The 21,846-nt window shown below is 40.5% G+C and overlaps 1 long non-coding RNA gene across 1 annotated transcript; it reads left to right on the forward strand.

The window, feature by feature from the left end:
- The first annotated feature begins 2,062 nt into the window (after positions 1 to 2,062).
- LOC107784395 (uncharacterized) lies at positions 2,063 to 8,433 on the forward strand. Its single transcript, XR_001647674.2, has 2 exons — positions 2,063 to 2,726; positions 3,021 to 8,433. It is a non-coding gene; the product is annotated as an uncharacterized LOC107784395 (long non-coding RNA).
- The last annotated feature ends 13,413 nt before the right edge of the window (positions 8,434 to 21,846 follow it).

A 21,846-nucleotide genomic window follows, 5' to 3' on the forward strand; every position in this document is an offset into this window, starting at 1 on the left:
TGAGTGCTGAGTGCGAGTGATGAGTGATGGAGTGACATTGCTTTGAAGTTGTATTTACTTGTGTTGTTGCTGCATTTATCTGTTAAATTTTTTTGTGGCATTAATGAGTTATGGAATTTACCTATTTATTTTTGCTTATTTTTAAATTGTGAAAATAAACAATTGGACTGTTTTACTTAGCTCGTCACTATTGCTCAGTTCCTTAGTTATTTCTGTTTCTACTGAGTTGGTTGTACTCATACTACACCCTGCATTTTATGTACAGATCCAAGTGAGTTAGAGCGCGGCGATCGTTGAGTTCAGGCCGACAATCTATGGAGATTGCAAGGTAGCTGCTAGTATCCTCAGGACCTTGTTACTCCTCTTGTCATTTCTTCTTTTGGACAGTTAGACAATTTATATATATTAGTTTATAGTTTTAGATGCTCATGACTTAGTGACACCCCGATGTTTGGGGGCTCGTTTCCGTATTTTTCTATATTATATTTCTAGTTGATTTAGTTTATGAAAAATTTAAATGTTGAAATGTTTTATTAATTTATTATAATCAGTTTAGTAGTAATATTTTGGGAAGTAGGATTGCCTTGTAACATGATAGGCGCCATCACGACCATGGTTAGATTTTGGGTCGTGACACAAATCTTCCTAATAAAGACCTCCTGATCAGCCATCAAGAATATCCAGGGACATCCTGATTTTTGTCCGACTAAAATAATCCGACAGAATTCACAAAATAGGTTTTTGCTAATTATTTTAATTTTTATAAAATTTTTAGGAATTTTTGTTAATTGTTTGCATTTAGTTGCACTTTTCATGCATTTTTAACATTTTTTTAAAATCATAGAAAAATACCAAAAAATGTTCAAATCATCATTACATAGCATTTAGAATCTAAATGCATAAGTTGATTGCATTATTAAAACAAAAATCACAAAGATGATATTCATTTTTATATTTTTAGCTTTTAGTGTTAAATTAGTAATTTTCTTTCGTTAATTTAAGATTAATTAACTATGTAAACAACATAAATAGATAATTAGTTTAATTTTACAAATTAGATTGATTTAGGACTTAATTTAGGATTTTAATTCATTTAATTAGAAATTAAAATCAAAGAAAATCAAGAAAAAAAGAGAAGAAGAAAAGAAAGGGGTTTGTTTTGGTTTTGAAATCACTGACCCAAAAATGCCCAAATCCGCCCAGCATTTAACCCGTCTGACCACAAATCCAAGTTTGGCCCAGGTTTCCTATAAGATGAAACAACGCCGTTTTTATCTGGATCAATCTCAGCCCTCCATTATCTCCAATCCAACAGCCATCAACTCCCCCACCCCTCCCCTTAAAAATGTCTGAACTAGACCCCCAAACTCTAGAGAACTAACCTCATTTCCACCTTCTTTATCTCTCAACTCGTCTCTCTCACTCTCACAGCCGCTGTCCGCCACCCGCATGGAATCGCCTATGGCGGCGGCGACACTCCAAATCATCCCAAATCTTTACCCTATACTCCCCACACCCTCCTAAACCTTATCCTACAATTAATTCCCCAAAATCCCCACCTATATTCACCAATTTCCAATCTCAAAAACCCTAAAACCCAAATTTTTTCTTTTTTGATTTTTGAGAGCAAATTCACCCGTTTTGACTAAAGACTTATATTGGTCAATTGTTCTTAACAAGAACAATTGGTTAATGTTGGTTTTGTGTTATTTCAAAACTCGCCAGATTCCGTCCAAGTCAACACTGACCGGCTGAGCTTCGTCGCCTTCATCGTTCGTCGATTCGCTTCGTTCGTCGACTCATTTCTCGGCCAAAATTATTATATCTCTTCTCTTATTCCTTGTTTTTCTATTTTTGGTGTTGCATTATTAATTAGGAGTTAATTTTGAATAGCTTGGTTATTGATTTGATTAAGTTCATTAAAATTAGGATTATGTAGGTTAATTGCATTATTTTAGGATTAATATCTTTATGTTTATCATTTTTGTTTGATTTTCTGTTTTGGCTACATTTCATATAAGTATGTTTGTTTTTTTGTTCAGAATTGAAACTTGGGGGGGGGTCTAAAGGAACATGGAAACTTAGGGTATTATAAATCAGAAATTAGGTCAAAATTGGGGTGACTATTTGTATTAAGTAGAATTTAGGGAGGTTAACTAGACAGTAAAGATGAGAAATTTCAGATAAGCATACAAGAAGCTTCTAGATCTTGGACAGTTGACCATTTTTAGTTTTAAAAGATGCTGAAATTTGAATGAATTATTTAGAAACAAGGACAATTGCCAATTTTCTTTTTTGAAAGATGCTAATTTCCTAAATTTAAGGGAGGCTGACAGATTCTCTCGACCTCTCTCTCATTCCCATCATCTTTCATTCTCACATTCTATAAAAAAAAGACTCACACTCTCTCATTCACACACTTTTCACTCAGCATTTTTCTCTCAATTACACTCAAGAACACACACTAATTCTCTACAAGATACACAAAAAGCACTCACACATATAGATTGATTTTTCTTGAAATTTTAGAAAATTCTTCAAAAGAAAAAAAGAAAAGAAAAAGGAACAGAAGTCATTTGGCTTCAGGTTTTCACTAGTTTTTTGGTTCTTTTCCTTTGGTTGAACTTTTGGATTTGTGCTCCTGATTTAAAGCTGTTATCTTGCTGATATTCTTGCTGATTCAGAGACTTATTTTTTGGTTTTCTATTGTTTTTCTTGGCAATCAGGTACACCTCTATGATTCTGTACAATTATGATCTTTAGAATAATCAAAGTTTTCTATTTTAATATGAAGTTATGACTCTTTGTTTCTCTTATATGATTTTATGTATGTTTGTTAGTTGATTGGTCCATATTTGAACTTATCTCTTTGACATAGTCCTTATTTTATATAAAAATACAAGCTAAAGTAAAATTGTTGTTTAAGTTTGGTTTCCTGAAGCATAAGCATATCTTATTGCATTTATAGGGCTATTACTTTGCTTAATATTACTTGCTAAAAGTGAAATTCATGTGTTCAGAATCATAAGCACATCGGTTGTTTGTGTAAAGGTGAGAAGCATCACATTGCAATCAAAAGCATTTGGAAGTTTAGCATATATGTGATTCACATATTTAGGCTTTGAATGTTTGAGATTAAGTTGTCTGATTCCAAAAGACATGAGAAGAAGTAGTGTAATTTTGGTAACACCTAGTTCTAGTATGTATGAAGGATGATTGTTTATTGTAAACTCAGAATTTGCAAAATATCTGGGTATAATAGCTTAAGTCTATTGTTTTGTGTGATGTCTTAAGTTTGCATTTTTTACTCCCTGTTTTGAATTTTGGACTCCAGTGCTTCTGAAATTGAATATTGAGGTAATGGTTTGTTTGAGCTAAGTATTTAAGAGTCAAATCCTTTCATGAGGCAACTCGTTAATCACACGATGTTCTAAGATTAATCCCATAATTTCGATTGTTGCTTATAACTGTTTCCATGTTAGGTTGAAATACTGATTTTTAATTTATTTTGGCTGCAAACTGTGCATTGATTAGTTTTACTGCTACTAATGGAGGAACTATTTCAATAGAGCAAGTCCATAGGTTCAAAATGCCATTATTAGGAGTCAGGCGTATAGCGAGTTGTTTAAAAAGATTTAAACTAAATATGGCCATTACTGATCCCTTTAAATTTGGAGCAGTCATGCATTGATGTTTGAGTAAATTTGCACTTATATTCTATGTGCTTTCATAAAATTGTGTGGAACGGTCATTAGAATCATTAGGTTCAGTAGTAATGACAGTCTTCAAAATTTTGTGACATTTGCACCTCTGGGCGCAGCTTAGGCCCGTTTGGTAATTTATGGCTTCATTGCTGAAGTTTAGTCTCAACCATGAATTGCAATGTTATTGGGCCTTCCAGTAGGCCCATTTACGCTCACTTTAATTGTTGGGCATTTAGTGTGGGCACTTAATTGAGTTTAGCTCATAACACCACTTACTATCATCGGCTAGTTTAGATTCCTTTAATTAGCAAAAATATAACAAATAGTTGCGAACTAGAACAGGGAGGTAACTCACGATTTTCTTAATCATATTTTATCACCAAGTTTTTGTCTTCTCCTATTAAAAATTCAAATAACCATCATTCATTGGGCTTAGGCGTGCTTACACAAATTTTTCAAAACAATTGCATAATCAATGGCGTCACAATAATCTCAAGTTAGCTTTAGGAAAAAATAATAATTCATGAACATCGTAGCTTACTTTAGGCGTGATTAATAAATCATCGTGGCCATGCGTACGGTTTCTGTGGCATAGTCACGTTACGTAAATCCCAATTTGGGTGTGCATTTTATGTGACCCGACCATAACTTCGAATAATAATAAAATAAACATGTTGTAAGTCGCGGGTGCATTTCACGTGATGTGATTTGCAAAATGTACAAAAACAAACAAGTGATCGATATCGCGACCTGTTTCAAATAAATTCCATAATTGTTTAAAATAATTAAAAGCAGATAAAAGGTTAAAAAATACACAATAAGTTTAAAATATGTGTTAAATTAGATAATTAGGCCAATTATTAATAGTTGAGTGACCGTGCTAAAATTATGGAACTCGGGAGTGCCTAACACCTCCTCACAGGTTAATAGAATTCCTTACTCGGTCTTCTGTGTTCGCGAACCAAAAATAGAGTCAAAATTTCCTCGATTTGGGATTTAAAATAAATCGGTGACTTGGGACACCATAAATTATCCCAAGTGGTGACTCTAAATAAATAAATAATCCCATTTCGATTAATGTTACTTTAATTGGAAAACATCCCTATCCCCTCGGAAAAAACGAGGTGTGATAGCTCGGGTGACTCTGCTGGGGAGTAGAACCCAAAATCTCTGGTTCAGGGTTTAGAATTCGAGTTTAGAATAACTGTGATACTTGGCTTTTGTTTATTATCTTATTTTTATATTTTTGAGCCTAATGTGTTAAATGCCGCTTTTTACCGCTTTTATATTATTTGAACTATATATAAAACTGTTACGAATCCCTCTTCTCTCTGAGTCTTCTAAATCTTCTGGGGCGTGTGCGCTTTGCGTGTCTTCTTTTCTTTTAGAGTCATATCCCAATTTTAGAACGAGGTTCAGACAAGTTGCAAAGCCGGTGAAACTTCTGTATTCCGATACGTTGCCCCCACCCCCGACTCGAGTTGTCTGCTCGGGTAAGCCAAGTTTAGAACAATACACCCAATTTTAAACCTAGAATAATATAGCCTCATGCCGGATCCCTAGCAGAAACGCTTGTTTGCATAACGTACATTTGACTTTGGGGACTCAACACAGAGGTTGGGTCCGTCTAGGACAGGTGTACCCAAAAATTAAAAGACCATCCTGATGCATTTTTACGTACTACTTGTACATTTATTTGCTTCAACTTTCATGTTGACCGGCTTCTAGAATAGGGAAGAAAAGTCAAGAGAAACCAAAATTGAGGTAAGAAAGAGAAAATCACCCGTTTCTGAAAATCTCGGTATCCAAAATATCCCGAAACTCTACCGAATTTTTGATTAAAAAAGAGAAAAAGAAGAAAAGCCATTTCAAAATAAATTATATTTTCTAGTTGCGTCAAAATTTACTAAACTACGGGGATTTGATTCTCACCAGATGTGAGATACGTAGGCAACCCTCATCGGGTCCAGCCCCTCTTTTGCAAAATAACCAAAAATATGAAAATATAGTCATTGTGTCATAAATAAAGTTAGGTGATGCCGTTTTTGTCCAAATAGCCAGAAATATCCCAACCGGGCGTCGGAAGGCGGTTTTTGCAAGAATAGTCGTCTATGGTCCTTTTTCTAGTTTTAGGCCATTTAGCAAACACAACCCTAAAATCTCCCCTTCTGAATTGCTGAAGGGCTTTATTTGCAAAATTAGCCGTGATTTGTTTTAAATTAAAATAATCTTTTGCTTGGTCAGTTTTCAAACGAAACTCACATGTTTTAACCAGTCACCCTAATTTAAATGTGTAGAATGAGCACAATTGAGAACCTACCTTTTTGAGTCGTAGATGAAATTCCACTAGGACTCCACATGTGGTGGAACGACCTGAGGGAGGCCGGCAAACGTTCTGTGACAAAGGCTTTAGGTGGGCTCACTGGTCTTTTGAGAATTAAACCAAGGGTTGATATAATTGAAGCTTTGATACCATTCTGAGACCCGATACATAATGTTTTCCACTTCTCTGATTTTGAGCTGACCCCTACACTAGAGGAGATAGCAGGTTATGCTGGTCTTGACGGGAATCTCAAGCATCGATATCCAGTAGCACCAAGAACTGTGACCCCTCATAAGTTTTTGGACCTTCTAAGTATTAGCCGACAGGTTAAAGATGAAAATTTGGCCAGAAGATTCTGTACATTCCATTTCTTATATAGCCGGTATGGGGACCCCTGCGGATTTGAGGCTCCGGACACTAGTTTGAGTCATCAGGGAAATAAAAAAAAAAGGGAAGCACATAGAGGTTTGGCCTTTGTAGTGGCATTTTTAGGCACTCTGATATGGCCAAGGAGTGACAGACATATAGAACTGGGCCTTGCAGGAATAGTCGACTTTATGGTCAAAAAGGCCAATGGCACTACCATACCGATGACTCTCGTAGAAATTTACCAAGCTTTAACCGCTTGTCGAGCTGGGACAAAGTTTTTGAGGGTTGCAACTTGCTTTTGCAAATATGGCTGGTAGAACATCATTGTCATCGCCCGGGTACATGAACTACGGTCTGACCGGACTCAATGGCATTGAAGAATATGGAAACAAGGTAAACGGTCATGAGTTTCCAGAAGGTACTGAGGCATGGTTCGCGTATTTGGGTTATTTGACCGCAAACCGAGTTGAGTGGATTTTCGGTTGGCTCCCGGTCATGTCTGCCGGAGTGTGCTACCGGAGTGTGCTTTCTTTTATTGATGGGTCTTTGGAGTATTCAGCCGGATGCTCCGCATCGGGTCCTACGACAATTGGAAAGATACCAAACAGTCCCTCATGATGAAGATTTGAGTCCATAGGTTATTGAACTATGCCCAAAGCCACATTCCCAGAAGAAAAGGTTCGCCAGATTTGGCACCAATATAGGTTTTTGGAGCAACAGAATCAAGTACGTGATTTGTTCACGGGTGAAGTAGAATCCAACTACACCGCATGGTATGGTAAGAGAGTTTGGGTCGATCAAGAACCAGAACAGCCGGCCAAAAGGCCCCATGTCCAACAATTCACCAACGGAGCGCGAAAACAATGGGTCTGGTTAGCTAAAGAGAAGGGATACAAGACTACCATAAGCAAGCTAGAGGATCAAATCAAAAAAGTCAAATTTGATTGTAGTTTGCAGGCTACTGAGGATAAAGGAGAAAATAAAAGGTTGGCTCGAGAAAATGAAGCCCTCAGATCTCAGATTCAGAAGATGAAAATAGCCGTTGAAAACCCGGCAAGAAGCGAAAAAGACGAAAAACGCATAAGCAATCTGAGACGAAAAGTGAATGATTATGGGTTTGATATGGAAAAGGCCAAGGATGAATTGGCAAAAGCCTGGGCAAAGTTAGCAAAGAATGCAGAAGAACGGACAAGGTTTGCTCAGCAGTTAAATCAAAGGTATGATGAAAGGGTCACAATCTTAAGGAAAAAATGACTAATCTCGAGAATAAAATGGTCTAGCAAGCAAAGGATTTCAAAAGAGAGAGAGATCATTGCTATACAATGATCTCCCAATTAAAGAAGATATACAGTAGTTTCAAGACCAAAACCATACGGCCACGCAGGTGTTGGAAGCCCGGTCTCAGCAAATTGGACGCCTACTCCAAGAAAAGGGTGTCATTAGAATGAAGATTAAAGAAATTGCTGATTATGTCGCAATGAAGTGTCATGAATGCGAAGATTTGACTAGGTCCATGTTCTTTGCTGCTGTGATGACCTTTGTCCGTCAGGTGATAGATGATTTAGAGTACCTCCAAGAATAGATTACACACAGGCCCGCATCAAGACTGACTGATGTCCCGCGGGCCCCTAGAGTAGCATTGGAGGCTCTTATATATCCTGTTTTTCTTTTGGCTTTGAGTCTGTATTTCACCTTTTCGAGTCTGTTAGTGTTTCCAAGTCTGTTTATTTTTCTATTTTGAGTCTGTATGTCAGGTCTTTGTAATTGAAAAACCCAAAAAGATTTTATTTAATGAAATATTGAAAACCGAAAATTTTCTTTTCTTTTATTTCACATTTATTCCCTGAACTATGTAATGATTTGATTAATGCAGCATCGTGATACATAGGCAATCTCTATCGGATTCGATCATAGCTATAAAAATCCGAGTGAAAAATAAACTAAAAAAAGGTGAAAAGAGAGAGAGAAAAGAAAGAAAAAAATTTGAGTGAAACGAAAGATAAGATTGAAGAAATAAAAGAGCAAAAAATAGCAAAAGAGGAAGAAAAAGAATCAAGATTCGAAATTTGAGAAAACATATAGTAAAAGCCGGGATAAAAAATACTGTCGTTGCAAAACATTTAGAAACGTTTAACTGTTCAGGTGCATTGCATCCCCAATATGCGATTCCTAATCTGTTAAATTTTTCAAACTAACTGGTTTGTTATGTGGCATTATACATGTCCTGTTTTAGGTGGTTGATTTTGTGGTAGTCTAGCTTCCCATCCTTACTTCACAAGATCCAAAGGCAGCATTCCCATGGCTTCCAAAAGTCATCTACCAATTATTAATCCTCCAGAGGATAGCTCGGTATCGGTTATCCCAGTGTCAGAATCAACAACTGCTGGAGAAAACAGAATGTTGCATTATCGTATGTTAGAGATATGGGACACTTGGTCTAATGGCAAAGAACACCCCGGTACAATCCCCTAATTTCCTGAACTACTTCCCAGGGCAAACAGAACCTCCAACGTCCCTATTCTCATAACCAATCCATTCATCTTGTTTGGGTACCCTACTATATCAGCTAATTTCACTTGTAAGCCTTCTGAGGTTCGCCCTTAGGCACCATTTCCAGGAGTATCTCCTACAATTCACCACACCACCAGTCTCTACTACGGCACAACCAACAGTGTTCGGACCATATTTCGAGCCTCCCGCTTTCACTTTTCAAGTACCATAATATCAGCTAGACATAGTCATGTCACCTTAAACTCCTATCCTCAGTACCCATGATACGAGTCTCCAGTATAACAGGAAAGAACAGCAAGAAACCCCGAGTAAGAAGAAATGGAGAAAATGAAAAGTCTTGAACAAAGTCTTAAGAACATGCAAGGCCTGAGTGGCCAAAAGAGTGTTTCATACTCCGATCTGTGCATGTTTCCTCGTGTTTATTTTCCCGTTTGCTTTAAAATGCCAAAATTCAAGAAATACAACGGGCATGGAGACTCGATCGCTCATTTGAAAAGATATTGTAATCAATTGAGAGGGCGGGTGGAAAGGAAGAACTTTTGATGGCCTATTTGGGGGAGAGCTTGACAGGAATTGCATCAGAATGGTACATGGACCAAGACATCTCCCATTGGCATATATGGGACGACCTAGCCCAAGATTTCGTCAGGAAATTTCAATACAATGTCGATATAGCCCCATATAGGAATTCTTTGACCAATTTCAAGAAAAAAACCGCGGAAAGTTTCCGTGAATACGCTATCAAGTGGCGTGAGCAAGATGCTCGAGTAAAACCACCTATGGATGAGACATAAATGGTAAATGTTTTCTTGCAGGCCCAAGAGGCCGATTACTTTCAAAACATGATGTCTGCCATGGGCAAACCTTTTGCAGAAGCCATAAAGATCGGAGAAATGATAGAAAATGGCCTGAAAATTGGATAAGTCAATCAGCTTTGAGAGACACTTCCCAAGCCATCCATAACGACTTAAGAGGTTTAGCAAATCGAAAGTAGAGGGAAGAAGGAGCCATGATGGCTTCAAGTTCGAGAAGCTCTCGTCGATCCCGTGATTATTCTTACCCGCCTTCCAGAACCCCACAACACTACTACCCTATCAAGATGCAACATATGCCATGGCACCGCCTCCCTATGTGGTGATGAATGCCCAATCCTATACACGGCCACATTAGCACTACGACAGAAACAGAGCTCCACCTCCAAGAAATAACCATCCTCACCAAGCTCCATATAACCCTCGTCCACCACAGAACATCTACCAACATAATACACACCATCGTGAGCCTCCCCGGAAAAGCGACTTCACCCCTATTCTTGAATCCTATTATAGCATGTTTTTAAAATAAATCCAGATGGGTCTATTGCAACATGTGCCTCCAAACCGGCAACATCCAGAATCTCCATCATACCGACCTGGTACCGAGTGTGCTTATCATCCGAGTGTAGAGGGTCATGATACAGAGGATTGTTGGACTTTCAAGAGGACAATTGAGAATTTGATAGAACAAAAACGAGTGGGGCTGAGGGATGAGGAAGTTCCTAATGTGACTAACAATTCATTACCGGCTCTCAACAATGGGCGTCATTGGAATGGTTTATGATGATAAAGAGTTTGATCTCACCTTGAAACCTATCATCGCCATTGCTGATTCGGAGGCAAGACCTAAAGCGGTGCTGAAACAGTCCAGAATGAGAAGAAGAAATCACGCCAACTCCTCAGGTTGCAGAAAAAGCCGTGGAAACGAAAATCGGGGCAACACCTGCTAAGGACGCAATTCTTTACGTTCCTAGGGCCACAAGGAAAGAACAACTCATGTATTTGAGCAAAAGAAAGTCATGCTGAATGTGCCAAAGATATATGTGCCAAAAAGGACTTATGTGGCGCGGGGCTAATAATTTTACCAAGACTGACTGATCCCATGGTTATTAGCCATGCACCCAGAGCCCTATGAGAGACCCCACTGCAATTCCCTAGAACTATAGCAAAACAGTGGTTACTTACAAGGGGAAAGAGATTATGGGAGAAGTGAATGAAATGAACCAATCTGGGAAGTACCACAACCCAAAGGAGCTAAAGAGATCAAAACTGAACAAGGAGATACGGTTTCCACCCAAGACGTCTGTGAGTGCTGAAGAGGCAGAAGAGTTCTTCCGAAAAATGAAAACTTTGGAATATGCCATAATTGACCAACTCCGGAATAATCCTTCCTAGGTTTTGCTTTTATCCCTGCTATTGAGCTCAAATGAATATTAGAAGGTCCTTTTGAAAACATGTAGAAACTTCAGTGGAACAATTGGAATGAATGGATGAATGTTTCTTCGCAGTTAACAGGATTTCTTTCAGTCATGATGAATTGCCCCAGAGGGAGCCGCCCACAACAAAGCCCTTCACTGACTGTCAAATGCGAAGGTGATTATCTGAAGAGGGTCATGCTAGACGGTGGGTCCGGGTTTGACATTTGCCTTCTCTCAATGCTTCAGATTGGAATAGAAGGGATTCAACCAAACAATGTCTATATGTACGCTTTTGATGGTGTCAAGCGTGATACAATATGGGAAATTGACTTGCTTCTGACCATTGGCCCTGTGGATTTCCAAGTGACTTTCCAGGTTCTAGATATGGATACTTCATATAACTTTCTCCTAGGAAGACCACGGATTCACGCTGCAGGGGATGTGCCCTCCACTCTCCACCAAATGGTCAAGCTTGAACATGAAAACCAAGAAATTTTTGTCCACGGGGAGGATGAAAAATCCATTTACAAGGACCCGTCGGTCCCATGTCTTGAAGCTAGAGAAGAAGTGAGAACATTGTTTATCAAGCCTTCAAAATTATGGTCGCCGACCAATGCGAATAAGGGGCCCCGTTTCCTCAACCTTGCTTATCAAATGCATCGGTCATGGTAAAGGGCTTGGGGTATCTCTACAAGGCATCATAGAGACCATTACTTCGACCGCCAATAAGAAGTTCTTCGCCGTAAGTTTCCAAGCTACAAGTGCCAACATAAAATGGGCTGATGAGCACAAGAAAAATGGGTGGATCCTGCCTCAGTCTGTTCTGCATCTCGCCAAGTCATTTGTTAAGCCCAAGTATGAAGAAGGGGAAGAAGAGGCCTTCACGGCCGAGGAGGTTGAGGATATTTGTGAAGCAATAAAACAAAATGTTGTACGAGTCCCACATGGTCCAGCCGGGAGAAGGAACGAGCACTGCTGAGGTGCTATACATGGGACCAAATGCCAAGCTTCAAAATTGGAAGGCTACCCCATTACCTGTCACACGGGAGTCCCGGTAGTCCGGTCTTGCCATCTTTTCTAGATTATGAGTTATTTCAGGGTATAACTCAAATGTTTTTATTTTATTATCTTTTGATTTCGATGTAAACCCTCCTATCTTCAAATTCAATGAAATGAAATCAATATTTCATCGTCAATGGATTTCTCCTTTTTCGTTATTTTGATTTTGTCATTTTTCTTATCTATTTCTTTTCAGTTCTAATAATGCGGACTTAAATAACATGACATGCTTGCGGACTTCATGCCCAGATCCTTAAATTCTGTCTAACTCTGAAATAATGAATCAAGAACCAGAATATGACGAAGATAAGGCTTTTAGGGGAATAAATCGAGAATTGGAGCAATTTGAGAATAATCCTAAGCCAAACTTAAATAAAATCGAGCCAGTTAATTAGGGTAGTCTAGAAGAGGTCCGGGAAACCATGATAAGCATTCACGCAGATGAAAGAACTAGAAATGCATTGATCCAACTTTTGTTTGAATTTAAAAACATGTTTGCATGGTCCAATGATGATATGCCAGGACTGAGGAGGAGCCGGTAGCTATTCTAGACTGGCAGGTTCGTCAGTTAAGATCGAAGAATTTCCCTTCAATTCATGTGTAGTGGAGAGGTCAGCCTGTTGAGGCAGCGACCTGGGAGTTCGAGTCCGATATGCGGAGCCGATATCCCCATTTTTTATCCGACTCAGGTACTTTTTTATGTCCGTTCGAGGACAAATAGTTATTTTAGAGATGGAGAATGTGATGACCCAAAAGGTCATCTCTTTTTTTCGAAGTCAAATCTGTGTTCTGAGGCCTTAAAAACCTCCTTTTGTCTTACCTTGATTTGCATGCATAGTCTGGGCACGTTTCTGCAAAGCTTTTATGTGAACTTTAAGGGAAATATTGAAATTAGCCTTTAAAATTAATTAAAGTTGACATAGGTCAACATTTTTGGTAAATGGACCTGGACCCGTGATTTGACGGTCCCGTAGGGTCTGTAGTAAAATATGGGACTTGGGTGCATGCCCAGAATCAAATTTCGAGGTCCCTAGTCTGAGAAAAGAGTTTTTAAAGAAAATTATTTACTGGAAAATATAAAGACTTTTGGAAATGATATGATGTGTGTTTTTGATGGTATTGGGCCAGTACTTTGGTTCCGGAACCCGGTATAGGTTTAAAATAATATTTAAGTTAAATCTGTGAAATTTGATAAGAATCAGAGTTTATTTGATATAAATCGGACCTTAGGTTGAGAAAATGGAAAACTTGAACTATCTTATGAATTTCATGATTTTGAGGTTGAATTCATAGTTGTTGATGTTATTTTGATGATTTGATCGTACGAGCAAGTTCGTATGATGTTTTTAGATTTGCGTACATGTTTGGTTTGGATCCCCGAGGGCTCGGGTGAGTTGTGGATAGGGTGGTGATTTTGACTTAGGAAAATGCATCTGTGCATCTGGTATTTTTGCAGAGGCCTCTGATCTCACAATTGCGAGATTAGGCTTTGCAATTGCAAAGTGATCAGGCTTGGGAAATGCGACCAATATGTCACAATATCGAACCAGGCCTGGGCAGGCCCTCATCGCAAATGTGATCTTAGGTCGGGAATTGCGAAGGGCCCTCTGTCACAAATGCAACATTTTTATCGCAAATGCGAAGGTAGCAGATTTTCAAAGGGTTCGCAATTGTGAACCCCTGAACGCAATTGCGATAACTGCACCTGTTAAATGGGATTTTAGACGGGATTTTTCATCATTTTACAACTTTCTCAAACCCTAGATTTTTCAAAGGCTCAAACTTCTCAAAATCATAAGTAAGTGATTTCTAACTTATCTTCTTCAATCTAGTTCATTCTTTTTACATAGTTTCACTTCAAAATCTAGGGTTTTTCATGGGAAATTGGGTGTTTTTGGGTAGAAATTAGGATTTTTAAATTTTGGGGGATTTGGACCTCAATTGGAGGTCGGGTTTCAAAATCAATTGCATATTTGAGTTTGTGAGTTAATGGATAATCGGGTTTTGGTTCGAACTTCGGTTTTGACAAAGCGGGACTGAGGGCGGTTTTTGACTTTTTGGGGAAAACATTGAGAAATCTCATGTATTAAAATTGGTTTATTTATCATTTATTGATGTTATTAAGTAACTTATGACTAGATACAAGCAGATTCAAAGTGGAACCGAAAGGTAAAGCGGTAATTGAGACTTGATTTTGTCTGTGGAATTAAAGTAAGTATTTGGCCTAACCTTAGCTTGAGGGAATATGAGTTGTGGTCTTATTTGTTATGTGTTAGTATCGAGTACGACGTATAGGTGTGGTGATGAGTATCGATACGTTGGTGTCAAGCATTCTCGTGAGTCTTATACCATGGTTGTTGTGACTATATTATGCATTGTCCATGCTTAAATTGATAATTATCAATGTTGAACAAGGCTTATGATAATTTCTTGGTAATTGACCATTGTGGAGCATTAGCTCAAGCTGAGATTCATTTTGTAAAGTAACTGTTGAAACGAGATTGGTTATAGCTGATTCCCTTGCGGAGATGTTATTGTTTATATTGTTGATTCCCTTGCTAGGGCACATTGTTTCTATTGTTTGGGTAAGGAAGAGTGTAAAGTATGAAGGGTGATGCCGTGCATGATATTGTAAGTGGGTGTTAATACACGAAGGTTGATGCCGTGCCATGATTTGAGAGAATGCACGAAGGGTGATGCCGTGCCGATATTATGAGAGTTAATGCACGAAGGGTGATGTCGTGCCATGATTATGAGAGGTAATGCACGTAGGGTGATGCCGTACCATTTCTGTTGTATCATATGGTGAGAACGAGAGTAAAAGCACAAAGGATGATGCCGTGCACGTGTTACTATTTTCCTTATTCCTGCTAATTTAACTATGGTGTCCTTTATGCTTCTCTATTGGTTTATTGCTAGAACTGATATTCCCCGCAGCATGTCCCCTTCCCATCTTATTCTGTTGATTCCTGTTATCATGGTTATGTTTGTATATGATTTAACTGCATAGTTTAAATGGTTGTTGTGTCCTAGCTTCGTCACTACTTCACCGAGGTTAGGCTCGACACTTACCAGTACATGGGGTCGGTTGTACTGATACTGCACTCTGCACTCTTTTGTGCAGATTTCGGTGCTGGACCTGGTGAGTAGCTGAAGTAGCTGCCTTCAGTCTAGGGAGACCAAGGTAGATCTGCTAGCGTCTGCAGTGCCTGAAGTCCCCTTCCCTGTTTTAGCTTTTTGCTATCTCTTTTCATTTCGAGAACAATTGTACTTTTCTTTCTAGACTAGTGTTTGTAGAAATTCGTAGTTTTCATGAAATTGTGACTCTAGATTATGGGTAGACATGTATTGGATTATTTAAAATTGTTATATCTCTTCCACACTTTTCATCTGCTTAGCTTTAGTTACTGTTTATATCTGTTTGGGTTGATTGCTAATGTGTTAAAACCTTAATAGTTGGCTTGCCTAGCTTTCACGAGTAGGCGCTATTACGACTCCTGAGGGTGGAAAATCCGGGTCGTGACAAGTTGGTATCAGAGCTCTAGGTTATCTGGGTCTCATAATTCACGAACAAGCTAGGTAGAGTCTGAGGGATCAGTACAGAGACATCTTTGCTTATCCCCCAGAGGCTATAGAGTTTAGGAAAAACTTCACATCTATTCTTTCCTATCGTGCAACTTGATTTCTCAAATGCTAATTGAACTTCCACTCTGTTCTTTTGCAAATTGTGAGAACACGTATAGCTTCATCCGCCGATCAGCAGCCCGAGCCTCATGTAGCAGCTCCTACGAGGGGCAGGGGCCGAGGCCGTGCTAGAGGCCGAGGTAGAGGCAGGGCTCAGCCCAGAGCTCGAGCAGCAGCACCAGCGGAGGAGCCTCAGGTAGAGTTTGAGGAGGAGGTTCCGGCTCAGACAGTTCCAACAGGGACAACTAAGGTTCCAGAGGGGTTCATCGCCACCCCGGTACTCCAGGATGCTCTAGTCCGTCTAGTGGGCCTTATAGAGAATGTCACCCAGGCAGGCTTACTTCCTGTGGCACCAACCGTCTCTCAGGCTTGGGGAGGAGCACAGACTCCCTTTACTCGCACTCCGGAGTAGATGGCTCCTCAGTTCTAAGACTCCAGCAACTCAACCAGTTGGGGTAGTTCAACCAGGTGTTGTTGCTCAGACCGGCGATGGAGCAACTATGTCTGCTTATGCCTTGTGGCGGTTGGACAGGTTCACCAAGTTTTTCACTACTACCTATAGCGGTACATCTTCAAAGGATCCTAGGATTATTTGGACAACTGTCATGAGGTTCTGCAGAACATGGGGATAGTGGACACCAATGGGGTCGACTTTGCTGCTTTTTGCCTGTCAGGTTCCGCCAAGACTTGGTAGAGGGATTATTGTTTGGATAGACCAGATGGGTCACCTGCTTTGACTTGGAACCAGTTCTCTCAATTATTTCTGGGAAATTTTCTTCCTATCACTTAGAGGGAGGACTATCAGAGGTAGTTTGAGCGTCTCCAGCAAGGTTTTATAACCGTCACTTAGTACGAGACCAGATTTATTGACTTGGCCCACCATGATCTTCTTATACTTCCCACCGAGAGAGAGAGAGAGAGTGAGGAGGTTCATTGAGGGACTCGCTCAGCCTATTTGATTGCAGATGGCTAAGGAGACAGGGAGCGAGATTTTTTTTTCAAGATGTGGCCTAGAGATTTGAGATGGTTCTAGCTCAGGGAAGCGGTCAAGGGTCTAACAAGAGGCCTCGTCATTCTGGCAGGTTCAGTGGTGCCTCGTCTGGAGGCAGGAATTCTTTTGGTAGAGGCCATCTTCCCAGGACACTTTATTCAGCACTACAGGCTTCTCACGGTGCTCCATGTGGCTGTGGTTTGCATATGCATTATTTAGATCAGCTACCTTATAGTGCATCACCAGTTCCTATCAGTGCACCTCTGCTCTAGAGTTTTCAAGGTGGTTACTCAGGCCGTCAGGGTCAGTAGTCCCAGCAGCAGAGGGCTTGCCATACTTGTGGTGATATGAGGCATATTGCTAGATTTTGCCCTCGAGCGTTGAGTAGTTCTCAGCATCAGGGTTCTCATGCCATGGTTCAGGCACTGGGTATTCCACCGCCCGCTCGACCAGCAAGAGGTAGGGGTCAGGCAGCTAGAGGTAGAGGTCAGGCCGTTAGAGGTGGAGGTCAGACCGCTAGAGGTAGAGGCCATCAAGCAGGAGGCCATCCTAGGGATATAGTGTAGAGTGGTGGGGCCCATCCCTGATGTTATGCTTTTCCAGCCAGGCCTGAGGCTGAGGCATCCGATGCCGTTATCACAGGTACGATTTCAGTTTGCAATAGAGATGCTTTAGTTTTATTTGATCCAGGGTCTACATACTCCTATGTGTCATCTTATTTTGCTACGTATTTGGTTGTGCCTCGTGATTCTTTGAGTGCTCCTATATATGTGTCCACACCGGTGGGTGATTCTATTGTTGTAGATCGTGTCTATTGCTCGTGTGTGGTTATTATTGGGGGTCTTGAGACCCGTGTAGATCTCTTACTTCTAGATATGGTTGATTTTGATGTCATTTTGGGGATGGATTGGTTGTCACCTTATCACACTATATTGGACTGTCACGCCAAGACCATGACCTTAGCTTTGCCGGGGTTGCCTCAATTGGAGTGGAGAGGGACTCTTGGTCATTCTACCAGCAGGGTTATCTCGTATATGAAGGCTCAATGTATGGTTGATAAGGGATGCTTGGCCTATTTGGCATATGTTCGTGATATTGACTTTTGCAATGGTTTGGCTCCGGGCACTCTGCCCATTCTTATTCCGCCATATCGTATGGCCCCGCCAGAGTTGAAAGAGTTGAAGGAGCAGCTGCAAGACTTGCTTGACAAGGGCTTTATTAGGCCTAGTGTCTTACCCTGGGGTGCGCCTGTGTTGTTTGTTAAGAAGAAGGATGGGTCGATGAGGATATGTAAAGATTACCAGCAGTTGAACAAGGTCACAATCAAGAATAAGTATCCATTGCCGAGGATTAATGATTTGTTTGATTAGCTTCAGGGTGCCAAAGTGTTTTTGAAGATTGATTTGAGATCTGGCTACCATCAGTTGAGGATTAGGGCATCCGATGTCCCTAAGACGGATTTTCACACTTGGTACGAGTATTATGAGTTCTTAGTGATGTCATTTGGGTTAAAAAATGCCCCAGCAACTTTTATGGATTTGATGAACCGGGTGTTTAAGCCTTATCTGGATTCCTTTGTGATTGTCTTCATTGATGATATTTTGATCTACTCCCGCAGCCGAGAGGAGCATGGGCAGCATCTCCGAGTTGTTCTTCAGACTTTGAGAGATAGTCAGTTGTATGCTAAGTTTTCAAAGTGTGAGTTTTGGTTGAGTTCAGTTGCCTTCTTGGGTCACGTTGTATCAGTAGAGGGTATTCAGGTAGATCCGAAGAAGATAGAGGCAGTTTAGGACTAGCATAGACCCACATTAGCTACAGAGATCCGGAGTTTCTTGGGTTTGGCGAGCTATTACCATCTTTTTATGGAGGGGTTTTCATATATAGCAGCCCCGATGACTTGGTTGACCTAGAAGGGTGCCCAGTTCAGGTGGTCGGATGAGTGTGAGGCGAGCTTCCAGAAGCTCAAGATAGCTTTGACTACGGTGCCGATGTTGGTTTTGCCCACAGCTTCAAGGCCATAGATAATATATTGTGACGTATCTCGTATTGGACTTGGTGTAGTGTTGATGCAGAATGGTAAGGTTATCGCATATGCTTCGCGACAGTTGAAGATTCATGAGAATAATAATCTTGTTCATGATTTGGAGCTAGCAGCCATTATTCACGACTGAAGATTTGGAGGCATTAATTATATGGCGTGCCATGTGAGGTGTTCAAGAATCACAAGAGTTTGTAGTATTTGTTCAAGCAAAAGGAGCTCAATTTGAGGAAGAGAAGGTGGTTGGAGCTATTGAAGGACTATGATTTCACCATATTGTATCATCCAGGGAAGGACAATGTCGTGGCCGATGCTTTGAGTAGGAAGTTAGTTAGTATGGACAACCTTGCGTATATTCCGGTCGGTGAGAGGCTGCTTGCTTTGGATGTTCAGGCTTTGTCCAATCAGTTTGTGAGGTTGGACATTTCTAAGCCCAACTGTATTTTAGCCTGCACAATCACTCGTTCTTTATTATTTGAACGTATCAGAGATCAGTAGTATGATGATCCTCATTTGCTTGGCCTTAGGGACATAGTGTGGCACGGAGGTGCCAAACAGGTTATAGTGGGAGATGATGGAGTTTTGAGGATGTAGGGTTGAGTTTGTGTGCCTAATGTGGATGAACTTCGAGAGTTGATTCTAGAGGAGGCCCATAGTTCTCGGTATTCTATTTATCCGGACGCCGGTAAGATGTATCAGGACTTGCGACAACATTATTTGTGGATGAGGATGAAGAAGGATATTGATGCGTATGTAGATCGATGTTTGAATTGTCAGTAGGTAAAGTACGAGCATCAGAGACCTGGTGGTTTGCTTCAAAAGATTGAGATTCCTGAGTGGGGAGCAAGAGCGTATCGCTATGGACTTCTTTGTTGGACTCACACGGACTCAGATGAAGCTCGATGCAGTGTGGGTTATTGTTGATAGACTGACCAAATCAGCGCATTTCATTCCTATGGCAGTCTCCTACTCTTCAGAGAGGTTAGCCAAGATCTATATTCGGGAGATCGTTCGTCTTCATGGTATGCCCATGTCTATTATTTCTAACCAAGGTAGGTAGTTTACCTCGCATTTTTGGAGAGCAGTTCAGTGTGAGTTAGGTACATTGGTCGAGTTGAGCTCAACATTTCATCCTTAGACGGACGGACAGTCTGAGCGTACTATCCAGATTTTGGAGGACACGCTCCGAGCATGTGTTATTGACTTTTGAGGTTCGTGGGATCAGTTCTTGCTATTAGCGGAGTTTGCCTGCAGCAACAGCTATCAGTCAAGCATCCAGATGGCTCCCTATGAGGCATTATATGGTAGACGGTGTCGATTTCCAGTTGGGTGGTTTGAGCCGGGAGAGGCTCGGTTATTGTGTACGGATTTGGTACAGGATACATTGGAAAAGTTTAAGATCATTCAGGATAGGCTTCGTACAGCTCAGTCAAGTCAAAAGAGTTCTGATGATCGTAAAGTTCGCGATGTGGCATTCATGGTTGGAGAGCGAGTATTGCTTCGGGTGTCGCCCATGAATGGTGTTATGAGATTTGCGAAGAAGGGCAAGCTAAGCCATATATTCATCGGTCCTTTTGAGATTCTTGATCGAGTGGGAGAGGTGGCTTACAGACATGCGTTGCCACCAAGTTTATCAGCTGTGCACCTAGTGTTTCATGTGTCTATGCTTTGGAAGTATCGCGATGATCCATCCTACGTGTTAGACTTCAGCACTGTCCAGTTGGAAAAGGACTTGACCTATGAGGAGGAGCCAATAACTATTCTAGACTGGCAGTTTCGTCAGTTGAGATCCAAGAATTTTCCTTCAATTCGTGTGTAGTGGAGAGGTTAGCTTGTTGAGGCAGCAACCTAGGAGTCCGAGTCTGATATATGGAGCCGATATCCCCATCTTTTCTCCAACTCAGGTACTTTTCTATGTCCATTCGAGGACGAATGATTGTTTTAGAGGTGGAGAATGTGATGACCCAAAAGGTCATCTCTTATTTTAGAAGTCAAATCTGTGTTCCGAGGCCTTAAAAACCTCCTTTTATCTCACCTCGATTTGCGTGCACAGTCTGAGCGCGTTTCCGACAAGCTTTTATGTGAACTTTAAGGGAAATATTGAATTTAGCCTTTAAAATTGATTAAAGTTGACTTAGTTCAATATTTTTGATAAACGGACTCAGACCCATAATTTGACGGTCCCTTAGGGTCCGTAGTAAAATGTGGGATTTGGGCGTATGCCCGTAATCGAATTTTGAGGTCCCTAGTCTTAGAAAATTTGTTTTAAAGAAAATTGTTTGTTGGAAAATATAGACTTTTGGAAATAAAATTATGTGTGTTCTTGATGGTATCGGGCCCGTATTTTGGTTCCGGAGCCCGGTACAGGTTTAAAATAATATTTAAGTTGAATTTGTGAAATTTGGTAAGAATCGAAGTTGATCTGATATAAATCGGACCATAGGTTGAAAAAATGGAAAATTTGAACTATCTTATGAATTTCATGAATTTGAGATTAAATTCGTAGTTGTTGATGTTATTTTGATGATTTGATCGCACGAGCAAGTCCGTATGATTTTTTAGACTTGCGTGCATGTTTGGTTAAGAGACCCGAGGGCTCAGGTGAGTTTTTGATAGGCCACAGGGCGATTTGGGCTTAGGAAAATGCAGTTGTGCATCTGGTATTTTTGCACAGGCCTCTTATCTCGCAATTGCGAAGTGATCAGGCCTGGGAAATGCGGCCAATGTGTCGCAATTGCGAACCAGGCCTGGGCAGGCCCTCATCACAAATGTGATCTTTGGCCGGGAATTTCGAAGGGCCCTCTGTCGCAAATGCGACATTTTTATCGCAAATGCAAAGGTAGCAAATTTTCAAAGGGTTCGTAATTGCGATCCCTTGATCGCAATTGCGATAACTGCACCTATTAAGTGGGATTTCAGATGGGATTTTTCATC

Source organism: Nicotiana tabacum, chromosome 20 (genome assembly GCF_000715075.1).
Source record: "Nicotiana tabacum cultivar K326 chromosome 20, ASM71507v2, whole genome shotgun sequence".
NCBI classification, from domain to species: Eukaryota; Viridiplantae; Streptophyta; class Magnoliopsida; order Solanales; family Solanaceae; genus Nicotiana; species Nicotiana tabacum.